Source organism: Rhyacophila brunnea, unplaced genomic scaffold (assembly GCF_057557595.1).
Source record: "Rhyacophila brunnea isolate RB1 unplaced genomic scaffold, BYU_Rbru_1.0 scaffold_11, whole genome shotgun sequence".
Classification (NCBI taxonomy): domain Eukaryota; kingdom Metazoa; phylum Arthropoda; class Insecta; order Trichoptera; family Rhyacophilidae; genus Rhyacophila; species Rhyacophila brunnea.
This window is the reverse complement of record NW_028232763.1, coordinates 14,913,190-14,938,465: the sequence shown is the minus strand read 5'-3', so window position 1 is coordinate 14,938,465 and position 25,276 is coordinate 14,913,190. Positions and strand designations below refer to the sequence as shown.

The 25,276-nt window shown below is 33.7% G+C and overlaps 1 protein-coding gene and 1 long non-coding RNA gene across 3 annotated transcripts in view; both read right to left on the bottom strand.

Annotated features, from left to right (window-relative positions):
• Positions 1 to 25,276, bottom strand: part of jvl (javelin-like) — a 479,502-nt gene that overhangs the window by 380,910 nt on the left and 73,316 nt on the right. The window lies entirely within an intron of this gene.
• On the bottom strand, positions 21,387 to 23,393 carry LOC147078401 (uncharacterized). The gene is made up of 3 exons (XR_015071811.1): positions 23,178 to 23,393; positions 22,716 to 22,941; positions 21,387 to 22,411 (listed from the first exon to the last, which is right to left on the bottom strand). It is a non-coding gene; the product is annotated as an uncharacterized LOC147078401 (long non-coding RNA).

Here is a 25,276-nt window from a genome sequence, read left to right as displayed (position 1 = left end):
TACATGTTTATTTACTTAAGTTTCTGTGTGTGTTGTCCCATAGGCATAAACATCCATAAATTAAGTAAAGTGCGTTTTGATCGCACCATTGTAAGTAACATACTAACGGAACCGTTATCGTGTCATAACACATAAGGTCTCCATGTTAGCCGTCTGTGCATTTTCACGGGCACTTCACATGGTAGGTGGATGTGAACCCCTTTTCTACAGTCTATCTTCTTCCCTGATATGTCATATGTGTCTAGTTTGACCACCCCGTTCCTTGCAGAGTTCTGTGGTTGCACTCCCAACTGCCTCGGATCACCTATGATTCCCAGACAACGGACGTCGCTCTGCGTCTAATCCTGGAAAATTGCATTTGTTCAAGTAGCCTGGTAAGCTCCAAGCAATGTATATCCGTGCCCACGAATTCCAAGGGAGGACATTCATGCTCTTCTTCGTCATTTGGCGAAAGGGGTGATGGTCATACCACAGATTCCTTTGTCTTTGACACATGCTAGATGCACACATCTAGCGGTCTTTGTTTACATACGGTATTGTCACTTCAATATAAGTATAGTGAACGAAGTACTCGTACGATCATATTGTACAGCGATAGCATATAACCTATCCTTCGCACTAAGTACACATGTCTGTACCGAATTCGAACAACAGTTTCCTCTGCGTTCGACACAAGCTGGATGGTAACATCAAGCGCCTTCTATGTACTGTGTTGTCATTTCGATAATAAGTATAGTTAAATAAGTGTTCAAACTTTCATGTTTTACATGATAGCACCAAAGCTGTCTCGTCTCTTGGAACATCAGTGAATGAATGACACGTATGGTTGTCTTGCAACTTACAAAGTTATGTACCCCTCCAAGGTACACGGCATTCATTATGTTTCACTGAGAGACACCCGCAATATGGCGTTCTGCATCGTATCGATGAAGGATCTACCTTACCGGGATTTAGTTATTATTAAATAGGGTAACATGTGCCGTCCCCTTAGTATTTAACAATATAATTTAGATTTACTATAATTTAGCATTTAACAATGTAGTTAAAATGCAACTGCAAACGTACCATCATCACCTGATCATGGTACTTACAAAAATAATGTAGCAGTCTCTGCCACACAAACTATGGTTAAAATCCATATTTATGTCTTAACAAGTACACTTGAATCACAAGATGATCATACTTGCTAGTAATTTATAAGCAAAATGTAAATTCTTTCAATATGGAAAGAGCACAAATATGTCTGTTCAAAGACATCCATACCTGATGGGAATACCATAGAAAAACTGTACTCACTATGTGAAAATTATTGTGCGGTATGCACGATGAAAATGTATAAGATTCTATTTTTTTATAAAAAATGAATTCTCATATTATTGTTAAGAAATACTATAGTTGCGGTTCTACGTAACAAGATAAGCCTAACTAATGTAAGAAATGTTGTTTGTTTTGCATACAAAAGTTTGTTATCAATTTCAGAATTGCTGTATTCAACATAATGTTACATCTGGACGATGATTTCGTGTGCTAGCAGTAACGTAGAGATCCACAGGGGATAGACAGCAAGTAATGAGCACCATTGCGGCCATGAAATACGCTTGAACTCCTGCTGGTCTGAGACGTGCTGCGTCACAGCCTGTGCTGTGAATACCAGATGAAAGTTAAGTTGACCTCTTTGTAATGTTTCCCAACTATTGTAAACGTAGAGCTTGCATGTAAGTCATGCATATGGAATTTACGACACAACTCCGTAGAAAGAGTGTGTCTCTTCCAACAATGTAACCTTGATGTTGCGAACACGCAACGAGATCTGTACCAGAGATGTACACCCGATCTCACGATACAGATGAAATCGCTATGAAGGACACTAAGATGTTGTAAACTTGTAAATATAGCTTAATCAAAGCATTTAGTATAAGAGCTTGGCAGCTGTGAGAAAAACAACTGAGAGGTCTAGTCTCACTTGCTCTGTTTGTTTGGTCAATTCTCTAATTGCACACCGGACTCTGTGTTGTGAGTCGTGTAATTGGGAGAGGGTCAATCCAGCTGGGAAAAGCAGTGTGTCCTGGCGCTGTGATATGACTGTTGATAGGAAGGTACTGGAAAAGTCCGTTCTGTCAAATTTTTAGGGTGCGCGACCAAGCAAACTCAAGTGGGGACCTCAAGAACCAACTCTTAATAGCTTAGTAATTCATATTGTCTAATACATATGAACGCTTGTGGTTACTTATTCCGCATAAGCTGGAAGCATTTAGAATTAATAATTTTCGGAAAAAACGACTCGGCATAAAGACCGGTCAACAAGATGTGTGACTCAACACGTCACAAAATTTAACATTATAGGCAAATGCAGATTTGGAGATGAGCCGTGGTGTGGTGGATCTGGCTAATCGCTGAGTAAATTCCCTACAGCTTCATGTTGCCCTTGGACATCTGTCACCTTGGCGCACTAGAGTAAGATCACGATAGTTTTAAGCAGCGACAAGGGGGCATATGCCTTAAAGGGACATGAGCAACTCTCAGATTGTCTGTTGTGGTCTGGTGGGAACCAGAGTGGAGTAGTATATAAACTAGATTATAAGCACACACCACACACAAGGATAGAGTACTGATGAAGATAGAGCTCTGGTTTTTATCAACACCACGGCTAGACAACGCTGATCGAAGTTTATAGGTTATAGATTCATGATAGATATAAACTTCTGCGCGCCCAAACAGAAATTTATTATTTTAATGGTAGTTCAATAAGCCAACGTGGCAATGAATGGTATTTTCTTGTATAATAAATTCATTTTCAGAGAGAGGTCCGAGCCCGCTCCACGCGGTTCCCCTTCAAGCTGCATCACTTGTGCATATGTCTTTCAGAATACCACACTTATCGTCACCGCTTAATTGCCACGATAAGCATCCGATGGTCTAGTAAACCATCCATTTTCAGATTCAGATAGTAAACAAGATGAGCTTGGAGAAGCTCGCGTCACGACATCGTACGTTGGTCACTCCAGAAGCAATTTAGACGTCAACATGAGGGAGCCCGAAATGGCATACCTCAGACGCGGAAGAAGGAGCGCTGAGAATTAGGTTCTCAAGCGCTGAGAATAAGTTGCATTAGCAATCGGTTTGCTTTGAGCTGTGGGAGGAAGCAGCGGCAAACTCAAAAAGTACCAGTTCAAGAAGGATAGACTCCTTTTAGAATGGGAAACTGAAGCTACATCTAGGTCTGGCATCGGTCAGTATACCATAGAAGTGGAGGAGGTCTGAAGAGCCCCACCACCCTAGATAGTCGTAAGCGTGCCTAGACAGCACCGATAAACCTATCATTCCTGCCCTTGCGACATGCTTACATGCAAGGCCCGCGTGGGGAGACAGAGGTCCAACTGTCTGTCAATTAGAAACAACTTCTCAATGGAGAAGATTGTAAGAAATGTAATCAGCCAAGTAGCCGACGGCCTCATCAAGGATGAGTTCCGTCAAAAACTGTAATTTGATTACCGAACAATAGTCATATTGTTGACAGATACTTTAATTTGTAAAATTTGTACTGTGCAAAACTATATTTCTTAAAAAGGCCTCTATGTGATGCAAGGTAACCCCCCCAGAAGGATGGATGAAGGGAGCAAGGAGCGACGAGGAGACGTTGGCGCGCACTTCATCAGCACGCAAGAGGGTCCGCGCTGGATCGCCGTCAGCAGCTCCGCCGTCAGCAGTTTCGTCACCGGCCCCGACCGTCCCACCTGACTGCACAAACTTCTCATCACCAAGAAGCGGAGAACGCCCCTGGCAGGAAATTGACACCCATGACTCAATTTCTTCCTGACCAAGCGGGTGATGTAACGCGATGAACTCGTCACCTAAAGAAACCATAAATATACTTTCTTAACTGGCAACACCAAACTCATGCTGGCTGCAAATAATCAACGGCCGGAGCAGACAAGGTGGGGGGGACGTAGCGGCGGGGGCGAGAACATAAGTGCGTGGGAGGCAACTTCCTTCTTCTGGTTCCAAACGTTCTACGGGGCGGACGCGCTCGTACCGCGCGACGCGGTCGTGTAGGAGCACACGCTTCAACAATGGATGGGATATTCGCATACCCGTGTCGAGGGGTACAGTGCTAGTGTCATCTTCACCCGGGAATACACCCCTTGGACTTGGAAATGGAAGGACGTTGAGGAGGGCTCGATGCATGTAAATATGTAATTACAAATTGTGTCTAGGTTAGTGCCATTTGCTGGTGACGGAGACGCTCCTGTGAGAACCTCCGGCCCACTTCTTTTATATATAATCTTTTGTAAACCTTCGCTGAAATAATCTCTCATTAAATGTAACCGCATTTCAGCGATATACTTTGAAACCTCTTTCACTTATCAACCTAGAGTCCCAGTAAACACATGGTCTTTTGCAGCTGTTTCCCTCCCAAAGAAAAGCTAGCTGGCGTCCAACCCTGTTGGACGGGGGTACCTCAAAGGTTGAAGGAAACGTGCAAGCCTAACTCCAGACTCCTGGTGAGTCTGGGAATCCACGCCAAGGGAGTTGCTTCCCGGCGTGGGTTTAGCTGCTCCAAATAGCGGTCGGATCCACTCCTTTTGATAAGAAATTCTCATGTTCTACACCAGAAGGTGGCAAAGTTAGGTGGACGAGAGAGCGAGGTCGGAACGAGCGGCTTCAGAAGTATAAGTCTGATGTAGGTAAAGCTCAAATTACTCATTATGTTACATTCATGTGACAAATCTTTCCTACCTTATGTAAGTATCAGATAGCTATGTAGTCGTTGCATTGTTAAATAACATTAGAAGAACTTTCAGTCTTTTTTGTTACAATATAATATGGTAAAAAAGCAATATGGGTGATTCTATACAAAAATACTACTAAATAAAATAATTTAAGCCAAGGAGGATCCTAAGAATCGATAATTTTGAACACATTGCAGTACCCGCTATTTTTATTTTTTCAAATGGGACGAACCGTTCTACGACCATGCCGATGGCATGGTACAATTATTGCATTTTCAATCAATTACTGATTCGGTCATGGTTTTATTGAAGAACTCAGAACAATTTTTGGTGGGTTATAAGAAAAAAAATTAAAACCTCAATAAAAAAAAATTGACCACTAATATCGCCTGGCAACATCGACATTATATATCTTGGTGACCCCTAGAACCTATTCCAATTGTCAGAATTCGTTCCGCATATTATGTATACGAAAAGTCTATGGGACCCTGCACTATATTCATTTTGGAGTTGAGTGATATGTTAGAATAGCCGCCCTGCACAATCATCTGTATGATATTGAATATGGATATCTGTCATAATTATACAATGACAATATTGTAATTAGTATGTTTGTATTTATTTCTTTTGCTAGACTTGCTTCATGACGTACATACACGAATATGTCAATAAATTATTTTGTCAATACCAGGCATCCAACATGTTAAACGTTTCGCATTTAGCTATGCAATTGTAACTCAATAAAGCATCTTCAATGCCCACATAAAGCACAATTATCCACGCCCAGGTGATAAACAGCAATGATAATAGTGCCACACCACAAGTGCAATGGAAGATTATCATTTATCACGCTTATTTGCGCAGTATTTACTGCATTTTCTCGGAATACCTACAGAATTACCTATTCTTTCAAAATCCATACAATTTGGTATACAACTAGACTTGTGGAATTACTCCGGCATCAAACGATTATTTTCAGACTGCCCTTGTTCAAGGCTTGCTCGGTTTTCAGTCTCTTGAAGCTTGTAAGTCACACTCACGAGAGATCGTTTCTAATACTGCGCCCATTGATTACCTACGTGATCGTATATTCTGGACCAGAACTGGTTCCTCCTGTCAAGCGCATCAGGCACCATTCACTAAAAGTGCAAAACTAATCAATGCGCTCCCCAAAGACATGTACATTTTCAGTGGTGTATTTAGTTTTTGAAATTGTATTATATTTATGTTTTTTTTCTTCTCTCTTCTGAGGGTAATATTTGATTATGTATTTGTTATGTAACTCATTTGAATCATTTATTTTTCGATTTAAATCTAATGTTGTGACCCCATCCTGATTTTTTATCTGTTATGTATACAATATGTTGTTTTAAAATAAACAAATAAATAGTAATTCTTTATCATATGGAAATGATTCACATAATGTAGGTTGTCTTTTTTCTGTTCGTTAGATTTTTGTTTTTAGGAGAAACAGATGTTAGTTATTTCCTCAACCTATTAGTTTCAAACGCGCATTGAAAAAGAACTTGTAAATTTGCCAGAACCCTGATTCGAACCTGTGACCCAATACATTATAAACCGACACGTAACCACTCGGCCATCGTGGGACTATAGGTATACCAATATCGCATGTACCTACCTACCTATGTTGTATTAAATTAGTTTATTACGAATCATGCCTTTGCTTTTCCGCATAATGTGGTTCTGTTATTTATAATTTGCTAGAATAGAGTTTTAGGTGAAGTCTGTAGTGAGTTATGTTCTACGATTTATTTATCAAATTTTTTAATGGCCAGAATTAGATATTTTGTGTAGTGTTCTTGTGTTCTTTGGTTGTTTAATATTCTGTGAGGTTTCTTGCGGTGAATTTCCAGATTATGTTGTCTGCGCATAGCTTCGAAAGCCTATCGGTCTATTTCAAATAATGGGCAGTCGTTAATGACATGCGACACTACGTTAGACGCGTTGCCGTCACATGGACAACAGTCATCGTCCCTCAATTAAAATTCGTTTAGATATGCTCTCAATTCCCCGTGGCCTATTAATAATGTGTGAGGTTTTTTGATGTTTTTATATTTTGGACAAGAGTGGTGGCGGATATTATGTTTGGAATAAGGTACGTACCTGCTCGGATTTGCTCTCCAAATTCAATTAACCAAAAACTAATAAATCACACAAATATAACTAAGTTGATGATATATATAATTTATAATGTATTCTTTCCACATAGTGATATAAATATTTTGTTATTTGGAAGCAATATTTTCATCCGCTAAGTTTTGCAATGTGTACCTACTTACACCTGTTTTTTTTGTTGCAACTAAAAAAACTATGAATTAAAGATTTGCGTAATTTTAAAATGTTGTTATAGTCCCATAGTTATAACTCACTAGAGCAATAAATTGAATATAATTTTATCCGCCAAACATGATTCGCTTATATTATGTGATGGACAAAGAAAAACGATTATGTATTGTTTACGTTTTAAGACAATGTTTTTCGTGTAATTTATTTTTTTGCCATATATAAAATTCTTCCAGTGATGTAATATGTGTGTCGTTGGTTCTTGCTTTTCATACGAAATATTAAAAAAAACCATTAAAAAAACTCAGGAAAACAACGCTTATACGATAACCAGAGGAAATAATATTAATAAATGATACACAAAAACCTATCAAACTCCGAACTTTAATCAAACAACGCATTAAAAACAATATACGTATTATGGGTTGAAATCGTTATTTTAATTTATTGTAGGTACTAGAAGGATTTTCTACCGTCCACCAAGCTGATGTAAATACCTTGGCATGAATTGAGGCTTTGCCTCATTTACTAAACTATGGCTAAATTTGACTATTTGTAGGTACAATTTTGAATTGGTGTCTGATTTCGTAGACAGAGAAACACAATAATAATAGGAAGGGCGTTACCTTCTCAGTGTGGTTGTAATAAGGTACGACTCTCGGGTGTGGATAAATATGAGATAAACGTGTTAAAGAATATATAATTTTCAATATTTACATCTGTATGACATTATATATTAAAGCTTGTCACATAAACGCAACGCGCATTCAATATTGGCAACATTTTAAAACATTTAGGGGATTTTTACTTCTTGCATTTTATGACCTGACATCGTTAACCAATACAAACTTCAAAATCTTGGTTCATGCTCATTTATCTGATCTGTGATTTCTATATTTCTTGCCTTTACTAGTTTGCCCTTTGTTACGTCATAAACCAAAACTGCTGTCAAATTCTTGGTCTATGGCGACCGGCTGTCGCATTTTTGGCTTGTAAATCTGTTCGGTTTTTGTAGATCATCATTGATAATTCATTTATTCGAGTGAGCTAAAAGAATATATTTATTTTTTTGTTTAAGGCGTTGTTTTTTTGACAATTCTTTCGCACTACATACCTTACTTACTAAATCACAAGTTGTTATATCGAAGTGTTTTTAATCCAGAGTGAGGAACCAATAGGTTGAGCAGATGGCTAAAAACCACACCTCATAGAAGAGTCTATTAAGATAATCGCTAATCTGTGGAGACCGATATGATGCGCGAACGAAAATGGTAGATTATCTTCGTATGTCATGACCTTGCAATATCTTTGACGAGTGCTTGAGGTTATCGCGATGTTAAAAAATCCAATCTACCTGCATCTTAAAAAAGCATTCTTTGAAAATTGGATATTGCAAGGTTTGAGTATAAACTGTCTCTCATTATATTATTATTACTTTGGTATAACCGAAAAATTGTTAATTTGTATGTTTTTTGCGATATTTTTTTAACGTACAATTTTGAGAAGCGAAAAGTGTAGAAGGGAACACGCCACTCATGAGACACAGGCCGAAAATAAAAATTTCATCTTTTGTTCAACAGATTATAATTTAATAGGTACCCAAAACGAGTTATCACTGTCATCGTACAATAATAATTTAAATAAGCACGTAGTTATCGTTACCTACTTATATTGATTTAACTAGTTTTTATGCTGCGGAACTATCTAAGTATATATATTTTTTTTCATTTTACAGTTAATTTAATTAAAATAAATCACAACTTCCGTAAACCTTAATTCACATACTAACGATCGGAATTAGTTTCGTCCGCTTATAATGGGGGTCGGGGAGCATGACGTGTAAATTGCATTAAACGGGGTAAATATAAAAAATCAGGAACTATGAAATTTCAAAAATACAAAATAAAAGTATGAATACCATCTTACCCGTATAATCTAGAAAAAGTATGTAGGTATAGAAATCGGTTGGACGCCGAAGACCTTGATGATATCAATATTATTCATTTAACTGGCGTTTACGTGGCAGAACTCCATTATAACGACTTTGAAACAGTTATTTTTCTAATTGATTGAAGTTTTTTCATTTTTTTTTTATTATGCTTTGTCCGAGTCATTTGCGAAACAGCTGTTTCAGCTTATAAAGCCATATTCGACACAGTCGAATATCCGAAGATGGGTTTGTGATGTGAAATGACTCAGTTTAAGTCGAATTTTCAAAAATAAACTTTGTTTCAAAACCATGATAACAATATTGTTTGATCGAAAACGAAACTACACCATTTCTCCAACACCTCCTCCAATGGGTCTATTCTATACTTATCGACCGCTAAAGTGATAAAGTGAGAAATATTATCAAACTTAGGGTAGGTTTGTATCAAAGTATTACCACTTATTGTAACAATTAAAATAAGATGTTTGTAACTGTTGCAATAAGTGCTATATTTTAACAGCAGCAATAGAGGTGCTGTTAAAATATTGTAATTGTTACAATCAATAAGTGCTAATACTTTGAAACAAACCTACCCTAAGTTTGATAATATTTATCACATTATCACTTTAGCGATCGATAAGTATAGAATAGACCCACAGTGGAGGTGAAAGTGTTCAATGAAATGATTCATTCAGTTAATCAGTCCGTTTTATTAATATATATATATTTTTAGTATTACAATACCTATATTAATTAATCAAATTTAGTGTGCTGTTCCTATTATACCTAGCATGTGAATTTTGTTTTTTTTATTAAGTAATTCTTGACCGTGAGAGAAGTTCAGTCTTCAATATAAGAGCAATTTTGCTTAATTTGAAGTCTTGGCAAGGAGTAATATTATCAATTTAACACGAATAAATTTTGAGTAATGGTAATATATAATATAATAGTTCCCCGATCCCTGACTTATACAAACAATGATATTAATTAATTGAATTGGTGTTGACGTTATAGAAGTCTACTATAATTATCAATTTAACTAATTTTCACAAGCATTGATTTATCTGATAATAAGACAATATTATGTTCACATCTTGGGTTACATGTTTACGTTCATAAAACGTAAAAAGTGAACGCATCACATGTGCTATAAAATATATTTTTATCTGTAAGTAAATACCAAATACCTAAGTAATTAATTATCTTGATCTATAAACATAATATAGCGCCGTCTAATCGGTAGGTTAAAAAGACGGTTTTAACTTTTAACTGCCTAGCTGGTCTAGCAGTTCGAAATTCAAATTGAAGAAAAAGTATGTAGGAACAATTTACTTCGGAATGTGGCAACTGAAAATAATTCGCAGCGATTATGTTAAAACTGCGATTCAAAGCACTAAATGATAATATTAAGAGACTGTAAAAAACAATAGGTGTTGAACAAAAGCGACAAATAATTTAACCATTCTGGGTTAATCATTGTGCCACGCGGTAGAAAGACAGCTGGCAACATTTGTTATTGTTGAATGAAAACAATTGAAACAATCATTTTGAAAATTATTGCTTACGAAACTAAATTGGCTCAAATGATTCTCAAAGGGACCCCAACGTAGCGTCATGGAATTTAGCTCAGTGGCGTAACTTTAGAATACAATTAAAATTAATATGATAATTATTACCTACAGTCATACAACATTCTAAAATTTTAAAATAAACAAAAAACACGCAACAAAGAAACATTAACAGTAATCCGGTGTTTAACAGGGATTATTTACACTCGGTGCTCAACATATGCGGAGTCACCCTGCCAACTCCCGATAATGTACTCGAGAATGGTATTAAATGGATCATTAACCTAATCTAACCCAAACATGTCTTTATACGAGCACATATTCGCCATATTAAAAAACAGTTGCCTCGGTATCTTAATGGTTAGTGTTAGCGATATACATACGTGTCTTGAAATCCTACAAGGTTTTTTTAATAGAATTTTTCTTATAAATGTTTATGGTTTTCAGGCTTTTCCAAGATGACTATTTTCTTGAATAAAAAACAATAAAATTTTATAAAATTTCTAATGTTTACATAGGCTCTGTGGAGTTTAAATGCATCGTCTGGAGGCTACATGGAAACGATAATTTTGTATTATTTTTACCTTACTTTATATTATATAATTAATATATGTACCTGTTGCAGTGGTGTACGTCTAAAATCTACATAATATGCTGTAGAAACAGGGCATCCACAAAGTGCTATGTAATAAAATTATGAAGTTAATTGTTGTGCAATCGCATGGAAAATGTTACTTAACGTTATTTCTTCTAAATGTTATATAGGTATTATTACTATTATATAAATATTGTTAAAATATATCAATCAGCATTTCTACACTGCAGTAAAACATATCGCAATACTTCATCAACCACCCTACCTAGGTCCAATTAGAAACAAAAGCCTAACTATATAATATGTAACAAATGAAGTATGTTGTTCATCAGCATCACCACAAGCAAAAGTCACCGCACGCTAGTACTACACAGTAATACATAACGTCAGCTGAATGGAGAACGATTCTAACTTACATTTGAAATTTTTGAGGAGAGAGTTTTTTGAAACAACTTACTGAAATTATTTATTATCTTTATGGATAAATGGATGCATCATATTTTACTAGGATTATTGATGAAAAAAAATGGTGCATACACTTGTCCATATAAATAATAAATAACTGAAGTAGGCTGTTTCAAAAAACTCTTCTGCAAACTATTTCAAATGTGAGTTAGAATAGTTCTGCATTCAGCTGACGATAAGTCAACTAGTTAACTTTATTTGCACTGTAAAAAAATATATGAATGCCAAATATGTGGCTAAATTATTTGACGCTATTAATTTATCAAATTATCACATATTTATTAAAATATATAATAATATTTTATTATGACATATCCACAACACAGCGCTACTGGTATTATGCAATTTACTATACAAATATACATTAAGTATAGTACCCACGAAGGGCACGAATGGACACATGGGCATAACTATTATTTGAATTAATATTTCATATTGGACCAGTGAACATATTACACAATCAACACATGCACAAATGACTGTGAGAACATTATATTTTTAAGCATGTGTTTAATTTTAATACTCATTACTCATTATAAAGTTAATTATAAATTATAACAGTAAGATAATTACGTCTTTCGGGTATAGAATTCACTAATTTGTAACGCATATCTATTTTTTTACATTTCAATTATATTATACTTCATCTAAGTCTGTACCTACTATTATTTTATTCCTTCACCTAAATAAAATCTTGTAGTAAAATCGTCTATAAACAATTACTATGACACTGTCGTTTTGCTATCATTTTACAAAATCCTTTTTAGCTACAGAACAGGTTAATTTTGTATTTCCTCATCGTAATTATGTCGATAGTACATGATATTTAATGTTTTATTATATTTTATTTTATTTTATTTTATGCAATGTGAAAAAACTATTTAATAATATGCATCCTTATAATGTCAGTAAGAAGATTTTTGTCGTCCTAATAATAATTACAACCCCAATGTATTACAGCATTATGAGTATATTGTATTTTACAGTAGCGAGGGATGCAGATAGACTGTTTAGATTCGACATAAATAGCACACACTAAACTTTGTCAAACATACTTCTTTGTTTTCATTGAACTAAGAATACAATTTTCAGATTGTGCTTGTTTGTTTTTAAAATTCAATTAAGCCCTACCTAAACCAAATCATAATAGTTCAGGTATGCTATATTTCGATAAATTTTGATATCCATTAAAACCCCACTTAGGGTTTTCAGAGTATTGATGTTACGCAGTTATAATATTGTTGGAACGAATAAGAAAATGCATTCTGTCTCTATCTATACGTATAGTATTTAAGCAAAGGCAAACGGCCTATCTGAATAGTCTTGATAATGGTGTTACAACCGAAATAGCTATCGACAAAACCTTTTTTAAAAAACCTGTAGAATTTAATATTATTTATATTTTCATTTCTTGTAAAATGGAATTCTACCAAGTAAATGCTAACTCAATTAATACATATGCCATATGAGCGATTCGACAAAATAGTTCACACTTTTACAGTGATAAATATTTATTTTCGTTGAATTAATAATAGATAGTACAGATGGTATTGTATAGTTTTTTTTTTTAATTCATTAAGCCACCTAACAATAATAGATAAAAAGTATTCTTCTATCTATAAAATAATCTAAAATTATGTATAGTTTAATGGCATAATTTTAGATATTTTATAGATAAACGAATATTTGTTTAATATTATTTACTATGGATTGGATTAGGCAAGGTTTAATTATTTAATTTTAAAAACTAATACGCACCATCTAAACATTATGGTCTTAGTTAAATGAAAACAAATACGTTTGACTGATAAAGTTTAGTATGCACTATTTATATCAGATCTTCACAACCTACACCTGTCCTTCGCCACTGATAGTTTATCATATTCATAACATTCTATTTTCTAGCGATCAATCTTAAGCAATATTTAATTATAATACAGTTATTTATAAATGTGTAAAATACCAAAGACAGATTTCATTGTAGATAGAATAAGTGATATTCCGATACGATAAAAAGCACTTACATGACAATCATTATTACGATTTTAGCCGGTTCAGTCACATTGAAAATATCACACCGTCGGTTTGCGAAACTTACCTGAAAAAAAACAAAGAAAAATTATATTAATACAAAGTTACATTTATTTGATTGAATTGGAACACAGATTAATTTATTCATCTCGGATTTTTTTCGTAAAATAATGAACCAAAGAATTGTTATCTATGATAATCTTAGGTATCTACTAATTAATTAAATAAAATGTTAATGGAACAAGATACCTACTATTTTTTTAATGATGTTACCTACACGCAAATATTGAAACGTCATATTTTGATTATAATCGTAATAAGAAGTAATCAGATCCTTGTTTGAAAAACGTTAAGTCTTTCTGTACTAGGCAACAGTTAGAAAAGGATAACAGCGTGGTTTACTTTTGAGTTCTGACCTCTTTCACACAAATATATTAAGTAACATTTTTACTGAAACAATTAATAACAATTATTGTAAGGCATTAACTAAAAATACTGACATCTTCTGTTAGTTTATTCGTTTAAAAATAATCAGGTAATTAGGTAATTATTAATTAAATTTTAACTGTGATTTTTAAGAGTCTATTTCTAGCAACACTACAAAGTACTATACATACAACGTATTCCTTTATAATTTTATTAAAAAAGGTTTACCCAGCTTCAAGATTCATTACTCTACAAAATCTATATTGTGGATAAATAAGTCTGGCAGACAACCCATGACTCATGTAAAACAATCTCATTGAACAGCTGTTCAGCGTAGTGCTGATGGATAAAACGTGTTAATGAACACACATGCACCACATAATATCAGACGTTTAGTTTGGTTCAGTGTTTCTAGTGAGACCGCTGACTTTCTAATCATAGGGGAGCCCCACTAACTCTTCAATCATTCAATTTACAACAATGAGTTGAAGGCAAGATTTCATCCGACGTATTTATAGTAAATGGGCACTATAATGGCTTATCCCATGTCTGTATAATATGCTTATATCCAGCAGATGCTTTAAAGACGGAGTGTAAAAGCATCTAGTCAGTGAACTGGTACGCATGCAATGAAATACAATAATATGCTGAAAGATTATTTACTTTCAACACAACATAAAGAAAATGTCAAAATAAAAATATATATCGCTTACCAAAACAAAGTATATAATATGCCTAAAGTACCGCCTGGATATAGTTAATCATCAATAATGTTATATAAAAAACTTTTTGCCATTGCGTTTTGCGATATTTACAAATACGAGTAGCATAGCAATGGATTAAAAATGCTATGTTTTTGTTGTTCGCTGATAACTTGAAACTCTTCGTGGAAGTTGTTACCTTGGACGATTGTCGTCAACTCCAACTTGATATAGATAATATTTATTAGGATGGGGCAAGTGTAAAAACTGCAGTTCAATATTGATAAATACATTGTTTAGTGCCCCTTACGAGTATTATTTGTTCGATGCATTGCAGAGTAATTTCGCGAATACGATCTGTAAGGGATCTTGGCATTACGTTTGACTGTAAACTGCCGTTTAGTAGACATACTATGGCTATCATTTGTAAAAAGGCGCCACAACTGCCGGGCTTCGTCTCACGTACTCCTCGGATCTTTCCGGATATAACTGTATATTTTTTGAAGTGAAAATTACCAGTAAAATATAATATTAAATTGTAGTCTTCAAATTCATTCGATAGCATCACTGTCACTCTAGTCCGAAAAAAATAGATTACTGACAAAACTAAATAAATACTTGGAGGGACCTTCATACAACACCGGTTAAAGTTACCGTACATAAGTTTAAAATGATATAGGTAATTAAAAATAAATAATAGTAGATATGTTTACTTATTCGTACCTACAATATCATATTTTCGTAAAAAAAATCTTATAAATTACATAACTACGATAAAACAATGTCTGCGTAACGCTATCGAGCGAGAAATCATGTTCATAATCGATTTAACAATGCGAAAAAACGCACATTTTATGTAAAACCATAGTTGTTTTCTTTGTAACCCCCTATTCACACGGACTCGTCGATATTTTCTCAGAGCATAATGGAAATATGGGGTAACAGGTAATACGGCACAGCCAGATAGCTAGCACCAGACGCCATGTGATCCAGGAAGGAAATTGCAATATGAAAAAGTATATTTCGCTTTTCTCCCACGGCTAAACAATAAAATGATAAGTTTGTAATGAAATTGATGCGAGTGAAATGGGAGCATAATACTTGTTTACAGGTTTTCGATGTCTCAATACACTATGGTTATTTATGCATTGAATAACAATTTACATATTTTAAATACGTAAATAAAATATATCTTTCATTCAAATTGTCAATGGTTTTTTTTTTATATATTATGAATCAACAAACACATTTGAGTCTATATTCCGTATGTAGTGCATTGCATTTATTTGAATAATCAAAATATTAGCATAATGGCGTATGTTATGATAGTGAGCGAGTCTTTTGCCAAATTTTCGTTTAATTCTGTTGAAAATTACATTTAAAAACCATTCCAGAGTATTTTTTGTATATATATATATAAATAGTAGCACCAGTACGTAATAGCGTTTTAAGTAGGTATGGATTTTATTTATGTAACAAAAACTCCTTATTTTTGATAATTGTTTTTTTTTCATATTAATAACATTTTTTCACTACGTCTGATTCTAATAAGATCAGATGGGCCTCCACGGATTGTGAACAGATTTGTGTTTTTGTGAGAAATTGATGTTAGCCACTTTCTCAAGATATTGAAAAACAATATTATGTATATTTGCCAGACCCATTACTCGAACCTGGGACCCACGACATTATAAGCCGTAAAGCTCGGCTATCGTTTTATAGAAAGCCAAAAAATCGCAAATTGACAAACGTTTCCGATTTTATTAATACACAAAAAATATTTTGCATGTAAACATAAAATTATTGATATTGTACGTTTAACGTTATAACGTGTATAATATTTGATGGTGTTGAGTCGTGTTAGAATCAAATCATATTTTTAATTGAATTGTCAAAATTAATTTCTATAAAATATCAATAGTTAATGAATAAACTTTCTCATTTAGGAATCAACTAAAAATACTCTGGCATATTCTATAAAAAGACACGAGCGTTTTTGTGTGGTCAATTGATAACCTGTAAGAAATTTTAACACATAAACTATTAACATAGTAGGTACTGATACATTTTCGTGATATTGACTCTGGGTTTACATTAATTTAACAGGGGCCTTGTTTAACAAGGTTTATGATCGTTTAAGACGTTTAAGTAGAAATGGTTAAAATCACCCCGCTATATATATAATAATACCTACTAAAATCGGTATTAACACCTAATTAATAGATACAACAAAAACTTCCATATTTTCCTTACTTGATATTAGCCACCCGATTTGGTGTCACATACATTTAAAAAGATATCACTAACATAATATTAACATATCTGGTGAATATTCAAAAATATAAGTTAAATTAAATTAGAAAACACTATAAGTGCCTCAAGCTAGTCAGACAATAATTATATTTTCAACAAAGCACTTGCGTTAGATTTAATAAGTTGCAAATAATTCCAGTATTGCCTAAGTTTCAAAGATGCAAGATAATAAGTATATGTGATTTCTGAATAGAATACATACTCCTACGGAAATAAATATCCACCTAGTGAATAATAATATTATAATACCGGTATCTTACTGCCGGTTAGTAAGAATACGTATAATTTAACAAGAATAAGATATTTACTGCGATTAGAATTTTCAATGAATTAAAGGAAATTTGCACATTTTCTCTTGTGATACTGCTATACTAAATTAAGATAACTAAATACATATAAAGCACAATTAAAATTACAATGAAACTAATATTATGTAAGAATTTGCCGACTATAATAAATGTATAGTTATTACCTATATACCAAACTGTGATTTGTTTGAACTTGAAAATAATAATATCTTGATTCAAAAACGCATAGTATGCATAGTTATAGTTGACGGACGAGGATCCAAGATTCGACCGGCACCAATATATTTCCATTATTATTTCTAATACATTATATCGTGGGTCCCAGGTTCGAATCTTTGGTCTGACAAATATACATATTGTTTTTCAATTTGTGTTTGAAGTCAGAATATGGACCTAATAGATTGCGGAGTGGCTAACATTTCTCGTAAAAACGAAATCTGTTAATACAACCTCCACTCCGTGAAGGTCCATATTATGATCCTGTAAAGCTAAAGTTCAAACATGGTGAAATACTAGTAGTATTCCTAATAAGTATGATTTTGAAGTATTCCAAATTGTGTATTATTGAATAAATAGAATTTAATTATAAAATAGTAGCTTATTAGCATGTGTCAGTAGGTACAATGAAACAATAATTGTTAAACGATCCTGATGAGAGTGTAGGAATTAAGAATTACCCTTATCAGTCTTATCACAAATAATAAAATTTTGAAAACATATCAGACGCATATTGTTGGTTAATTGTTGTGTGATTAAGTATGACACAAGTTGCTTAAATGGTAGCTTAAGCACTCAAGCTGGAATCCGACGGATGCAGATTCGAGACCAGAGCAGTACCAATATGTTTTCTAATGTGTATGTTTTTGAAGTGTTACACATTATCTATGAACAATATTTGAATTGGATAGAATCCCTGCCCAAAACCAGTGTCTCACCAAGATCGGATGATTATTAAAATTTTTAAAGGTGTATACGTATATAGTACATACGAGAATTTTCTAACGCAATAAATCGAACAATTTAATGTATTATCCCATCCGTATGTAATGAATTTCCCGACCATATCCAATCCTAATAAGATATGGACCTCTACAGAGTGGAGGTTTGTTTTAACAGATTTTTGTTTTTACGAGAAGTAATGTATTAACAACGTGAAAAACTAGTGACCCAGTCAAACACTTTGAAATTATGTGACTAGTGGGCACCCTTACTTTTTATAAAAGATATATTGTTTTTTTAACTCTTTACGGTTTTCCGTGTAACCAGAGTATTATGAAACGAGGTTAATTATGACAATGCAACACATAACAATGATGCAATAACGGTTGTTACAATCGAATCAATGATAATGAATTCATATAAAAAAAAAATGTTTACATCGCTCTGCCAGTAGCGCAGAAGTGTGTGGGTACGTGCCAGTGAATCGTTATATAGCAGCTATGAACAACCTTTATAGCAGTACCTACCTAGGCCTAATTTATGTCGGTACCTCAATCTAGAAAACAATTATCATAAACAGCTCAGAAACATCAGAACAATCCATAAGCAATATAAAACTGACAACCTATAAAAACAATGTCTGTTATTAGTAGCTCCCTTCCAAGTCGACTCGATAATGGGTAAATTTTCCGAAAAAAAGGTTACATCACATGCGAGGTTGGCGGTGTGTCGTGATACGCGTGAGGTGATGTCAGTGTGGTTCTGATACAATTAAATACCAAGTAAAATGAAACTTCACACTTCTTGACCGTGGCGCGAGCTGACCGTGAGCTCACGTCCCTAATGTGTTTCTAGATTTAAGTGGCACGAGTACAAAACATTTTTAAATACTGCAGTAATTCTCTACTCTACTCTGTATTGCTATAAAATAATATGATTGTTGATACTGTATGTTGATAGTAAGCGTGTTGTTTGTAGTCAATATCCTCAGAATATCACTGCTCAGTTTAGTGGCGAAGTAGTGAAATGTTTGACTTCAATTATCGCCAAAACCGACCAACGAAGAATCGATTGGCGAAAATTACAGGTCGAGTGGGTCAATAACAAAAAAGATCGTCTATTAACCAAGCCTATAGCGGCATTCTACTGTCCAACAAGATCATCTTGACTACGTGTTAAAACTGTGAACTTACAAGCTCCTCCCATTTTTAACCGCACTTCGATTGAAGCGCCTTCCGGTTAACGACGAGTTGTCTACGTGTTAAAACTGTGAACTACTAAGACTCCTATTTAGTCGACGATAGCGCCTTCCGGCTTTTGCCGAAATCTTCTTGTTGGACTAAAGCCACACGTAAGTCCCATCCGCCTCGTCACACAATATGTTATTATGCCTACTAAACTCTCGCCCTCAGCCTTGCTCTGGTAGTCTCAGCCAAAGTGTGTATACGGCATTAGACTACGTTGTATTTAGGTTGAATGGTCACATCATTCGTTAAATTGACGTCCGCACCTGTAGGCTTTGCTCTCCTAAGTGCTTCCGAAAAAACTTTCACATAAAGCAACTACGTTGGTTAGGAAACTGGTCATCAGGAAAGCTGCTTCTTTTTAAAACTTTAAATTTTACAAATGTTCATTGTTATTTTAAGTGATTTTAAAATCATTTTACATAGTTAATGTAATTAATTATTAGGGAGTACAAGGATTTTTTCGCATATTTCATTAATTTGTGGGCCGCAATAAATGGCATAGAGGGCCGCTGGTTGTGCATCACTGGCGCAGAGCAAAAACCGTGAGCTACCGATGCAGAAATTCTGCGAATTTAATACGGATAATAATGTTTGAAAAATCAGTAATGTAAAAAGATATCCGCGACAAAATACAAAGTGGAACACGCCATACAACGAGATATCGCCTTATCGAATCGGAAGATATTACTCAAAAAAGTTAACTCGGTCGGCCTCCTTTGCCGAATTTATTTGCAATTGACTATATAAAAGTTTTCGACGAATCTATACCGCCATTTCAATTTATCGAGGTTTTCTTTTTTTTTTTAAACAAGTGTATAACAATTTCAATTTGACCTATTATAGAAATCAATACACTGGTGCTCGCATATAATAATAAAATAATAATAAAAACAAGTTGTCAAAAGACACGCCTTAATATTGGGATTGGCAAAACTTTCTAAGATAAGAGAATCTGTGATCATTGAATCAAAAGTAACGATTACGATATTTGAATAATTTAAATAAATAAGACACATTTTAAATGTACAACTAAATGTCACTCAATGTAAATATAGGGTTATCAAATAAAAGATATATATTTTTATTTTAACTCTCAATATGTTGATTGTGTCACGACCTGTATGACATGTTGCAACATCTTGCTGTAACCACATAATATCGTCCAGATCAAAATCATCTAATTCATGTCAGAAAAATCAGTAATCATGTTTTTGTAGCGTTCTCCATTGATAGTAACTGCATTGCCATTTTCGTTTTCAAAAATATTATGATTCAACTACACCTCTAGACCATAAACCACACCAAACTGTTAATGTGTTGTAAACTGTGGATATAAGGTGTTTCACTAATAGCATGTAGGTTTGCATTACTCAACAAAAGCGACAATTGCGCTTATCTACGAAGCCATTTAAGGCGAAGTCTTTACCTACCAGACGGAAAATATGAAGCTTGCAATTTGAGACATTTTTTTTGATAAATTTACAAACACAGTCAAAGATAAACTTAGAAAAGTAAAAAAATGTTATAAAATGTGAATTCGTCAAAGGACCCCATCTTATTATAACATATTATATTAATTTATGGTCATATTTATTATTAAAATTTAGTTTATTAAGTTTTTTCTATGCTGTACCAAAGAGATTTTTGACTACAATGCGAAATCTTTACGGTGATAGGCGGCGGCTTGGAGAACTACATACCCTCCTCTCGTGTTTCAGTACTTTTAATACTTCGACATCGAAAACCATAGACAAGATTTAACACGAGCGCCGCCGCCAGGAATCACGATACCCTCTTGAGACCCGAGATAGAACCAGTCATGAGAAAAAATATTTGTGCATTTTACTGTTCCATAAATATTATTAAGATCACAAAAAAAAATTAAAATATTTTTTTTACTATATATTAACTAAAATCCACTACGTGCACGTGTGTGCATCTCAGGTCACAATAGAGTACAATATTGGATACAGTACAAACAATGAAATGAAACAAAAACAATGTGATATCCATATAATGATACAATTTTATTAGAAAAATAATACAATAATCATAATAATATAATGGTGATTGGAAAATTATATTTATTTAGATTAAAAATATAGTACATTAACGGTCAAAACCCTAAAATACTACACATTAATAAGCGCACTTCAGGGAATAGGTTTAGGGACAACCATTCTTTGCTGTAGAAGTAGATCTGTGTTTACTCAGTGTGTTATTGAAGCTAATGGTGAAGAGTTTCTTGGATGACCTTGTATCGATGATGATACTGATGGCTAAGTGACTTTCATACCAAATCGTAGGGTTTGCAAGTCTGATTTTCCATGACTATGAAGTATTCCAATCACAGTGAATATTTTCTTTCCTATAAGTTTGCATGTACAATGAGCAAACAATTTCATGTCCATGTCCAACAAGTCCATGTCCACAGTGGTCAAAGATCCTCACAGTTTACATGCTTGATGTCCTGTGAAGGCAAACACACCACTGTGAAGATTAATGCGGCTCATCGACTTGTAATCAGTATTTTACAACAGCTGACTGAGTGATGCATATCGTTCTTCGTCTTCTTTGAATCATAACACGTATTGGCCTGAAATAACGAATCGGTGAGGTTGAAGCTGGTAAAAAAGTCATATGTGTAGACGTACAAGGGGAGTTGTTGGGAAGCCAACGTAACATCACAGCGTTGCATTGAGATTGTATCGTATCTTCATCAGATAGGTAGGATTCACTTCCCCACATGGAGAATAATTTATAGAGCAATTGGAGTCCAGCACCCAATAAACCATATATGGCCATGAACTGAACTCTTCAGCTCAGCATCATTCGTCTTATTAGGCTCAGCGTACTGAAACAATAGAAAATACAATACTATGAATTAATCGATACATTTATTCCTATTTATTAAGTATTCAACACCAGGAATATAAATACTAATGGCCAATAGTATTAATCACTAGGTATATTAAGTATATTAATTATTCTGTCCATCGAATCCTCAATATGGAGATCACAAAGCCCTTTCATCACAAACTGTATCAATTTAATTGGTACTTAATTGATTTTTTAGCAGTGCATGCACTTGCCTAATAAAATGATAAGTTTGATATTTATGACTAAATGATAAAGTAATATAATATGAGCATTGATACCTTATGGTTTCATAAGCCAGGATAGGATCCTGGATTGTGATTTTGAAGGATGTATCTCAGCCTCTAGCAGTGAGTAAAGTTCACTGGTTCTCCAGAATAAAGTCATCATCTGGGCCCAGGAGATGAATGTGAACATCATTACTGTCGTCAGGGTTATATCCTCCACCAACTTCGACATCATTATCATTCAAAATATCACCAATATGCTGGCTATTCAAGGATTCGTCTAAATGTAAACAAAAAACATAACCTCAATAAATCAGATATACTAATGTCAAAATATATCACTCTAGACCTGAGTTACTCATGTGTGTACCGAATTTTGAAACTATGATATAATATTTTACAAAAGTGTAAAGATAATTTAAAGTATACGGAATATTACTATGATTCATTGTGAAACTAAATACATCATTGGTTTTTAATATAAATAAATATTAATATTTAATTAAAAGCACTTACTTGTCAGAGTTGACTTTTTAGCCGCCATTTTTGTCTTGTGCAAATATCCATAACTTCAAAGTCAAAATAACAATTTATTTTAAAACTACATAGGCTAGTGTTTTGCTCTAGTGGTAGAAAAATATACTATCTATACCACTGTAGTCAAATGCGGTTCAAGTATCCATTCAAATCATTACTAAAAAATATTTAAATAACGTCCACATATGTGTACCTCAGGACGCAAGAGGTTAAAGATTTCGCAGTCTAATTCATAGTTTTAATATCTTTTATATGTATTTAAAAAAAAAAAAAACGATTTTTATAAAAATATAAATGTGCATAACTTGAAATCCTTTTTGTTCCAGATCTCTTCTAGCAAATCGGCCGATGAATTGAAGAACGCGTCTCGAGCGAAGAATTGCAATATCCATGAACGCAGTTTTGATAGGCATTTCTTGCCAAAAAAATGAATTAAATAATATACAGTAGTATTAATATACGTCGTTTGATTGTGCTATTCGCAGACTCTATGATAAATAATTCCAGTTTTGTTAGCGTTCGCGAACGAATCCGCATAGTGTGCATTGAACTGAATTCATAATGGAATATGTATATTATTGAATGCCACCGAGAATTAAATTGTATTATGTTGCATTTTCACCAGTGGCTTATTTAGAATGTATTGTTTGTTATAGGAACAGAGACACTGCGCTCAATATTGTTATATCCCAGTGGCGAAGACTCCATACTAGGCGATTATTTAAAGCCTACCTTATTATTAAGAAATATAATTTTTAATAACTTAGACGTTCCAAAGGTAAAAAAATACCAACAGTCATCTTTCTATAAGTATTGCATTTAGGATTCACAGACATCTATATATTGTATCCAATTCTATAGAATCTTCTACTAACACAGCTGCTTGGGATAATCCAAAGTTTTGTTGCATGTAGTTTGATACGATTAGTCCTTGAGATCTTAGCAATGTCTGCTTTATATATGAAACGACTGAAGCTTCCAACGACTATGTTATTTTACGCACATTTGACTTGGGTGGTCTATTGGATAAGAAGACCAGCTAATGAGTCCATATATTTTTTCAGCACAATTTCGACTTGCGCTTCAACCGGTTAGTCATTACTTTTATTTAGAAAAACATCTGTTAGGAAATTGTATCAGTAAAATCCTGAAGATGAAACAAAATGCAAATTGAAGTCATGTAAGTATGGACGTCCAAGGACTTTGTTTCAGTTACCTACTACAGCCTACATTTCTTCATCAGGCAACCTTCGTTAGTTTAAAGTAGTTTTTTTTACCATGAAGTATTTTTTATGATCATGATTAAACATGAACATTATGATTAAAGCAACATACTCATTGTATTACACTAAAAAGAATTAATAGATTTAGAAACTCATTAAATTATATATATTATACTTAAGTATTATAGGAAAGAAGACCAATATTTAATTAAAATTTAAATATTCTATATTTTGTTAAATTTACTATATCCAGTTACTCATCTGTTTTTACAGTATTACAACACTTGGAAGAAGTAGTGTAGCTGATAAAAGAGTGGGGCAGGTAGGGGGCAAGTCTAGTTTTACATATATTATACTGCGCAAATAAAAATCCAAGATAATGGTAATAATAGTTTAGTTTTATTTTCATCATAATAAACGCATACAATAACTGGTTTAGAAGATACCCGATACACCCACATTGATCGGTCCAACTAACCCCTATGAAACAAAAATTTCAATTAGGCATCTAAAAAACTTATTTGATTCTGGTGCAATTTATACCCACTTTACGGTAGATAATTACATATTATAATATGAAAGTCTACACACTCGATTTATTATAGTAAATTTTTCATAATATTTGGTACTCGTTCATTAAAGTAGGTCATTTAGAGAATAAGTATAATAAATTGATAAATATTTCCACATTGTACTGCAATTATATAAGAAGATGGTGTACATTTTATTTCACATCGTTCATACAAATTATAATACGTAACTGGTCCAAGAATTCCAATTAGAAAGTGAAACCGTTGATTGCCAAATAAACAAAAAAATGTGGGCTAAATACTAGATGATCTTCCATTGAAGATT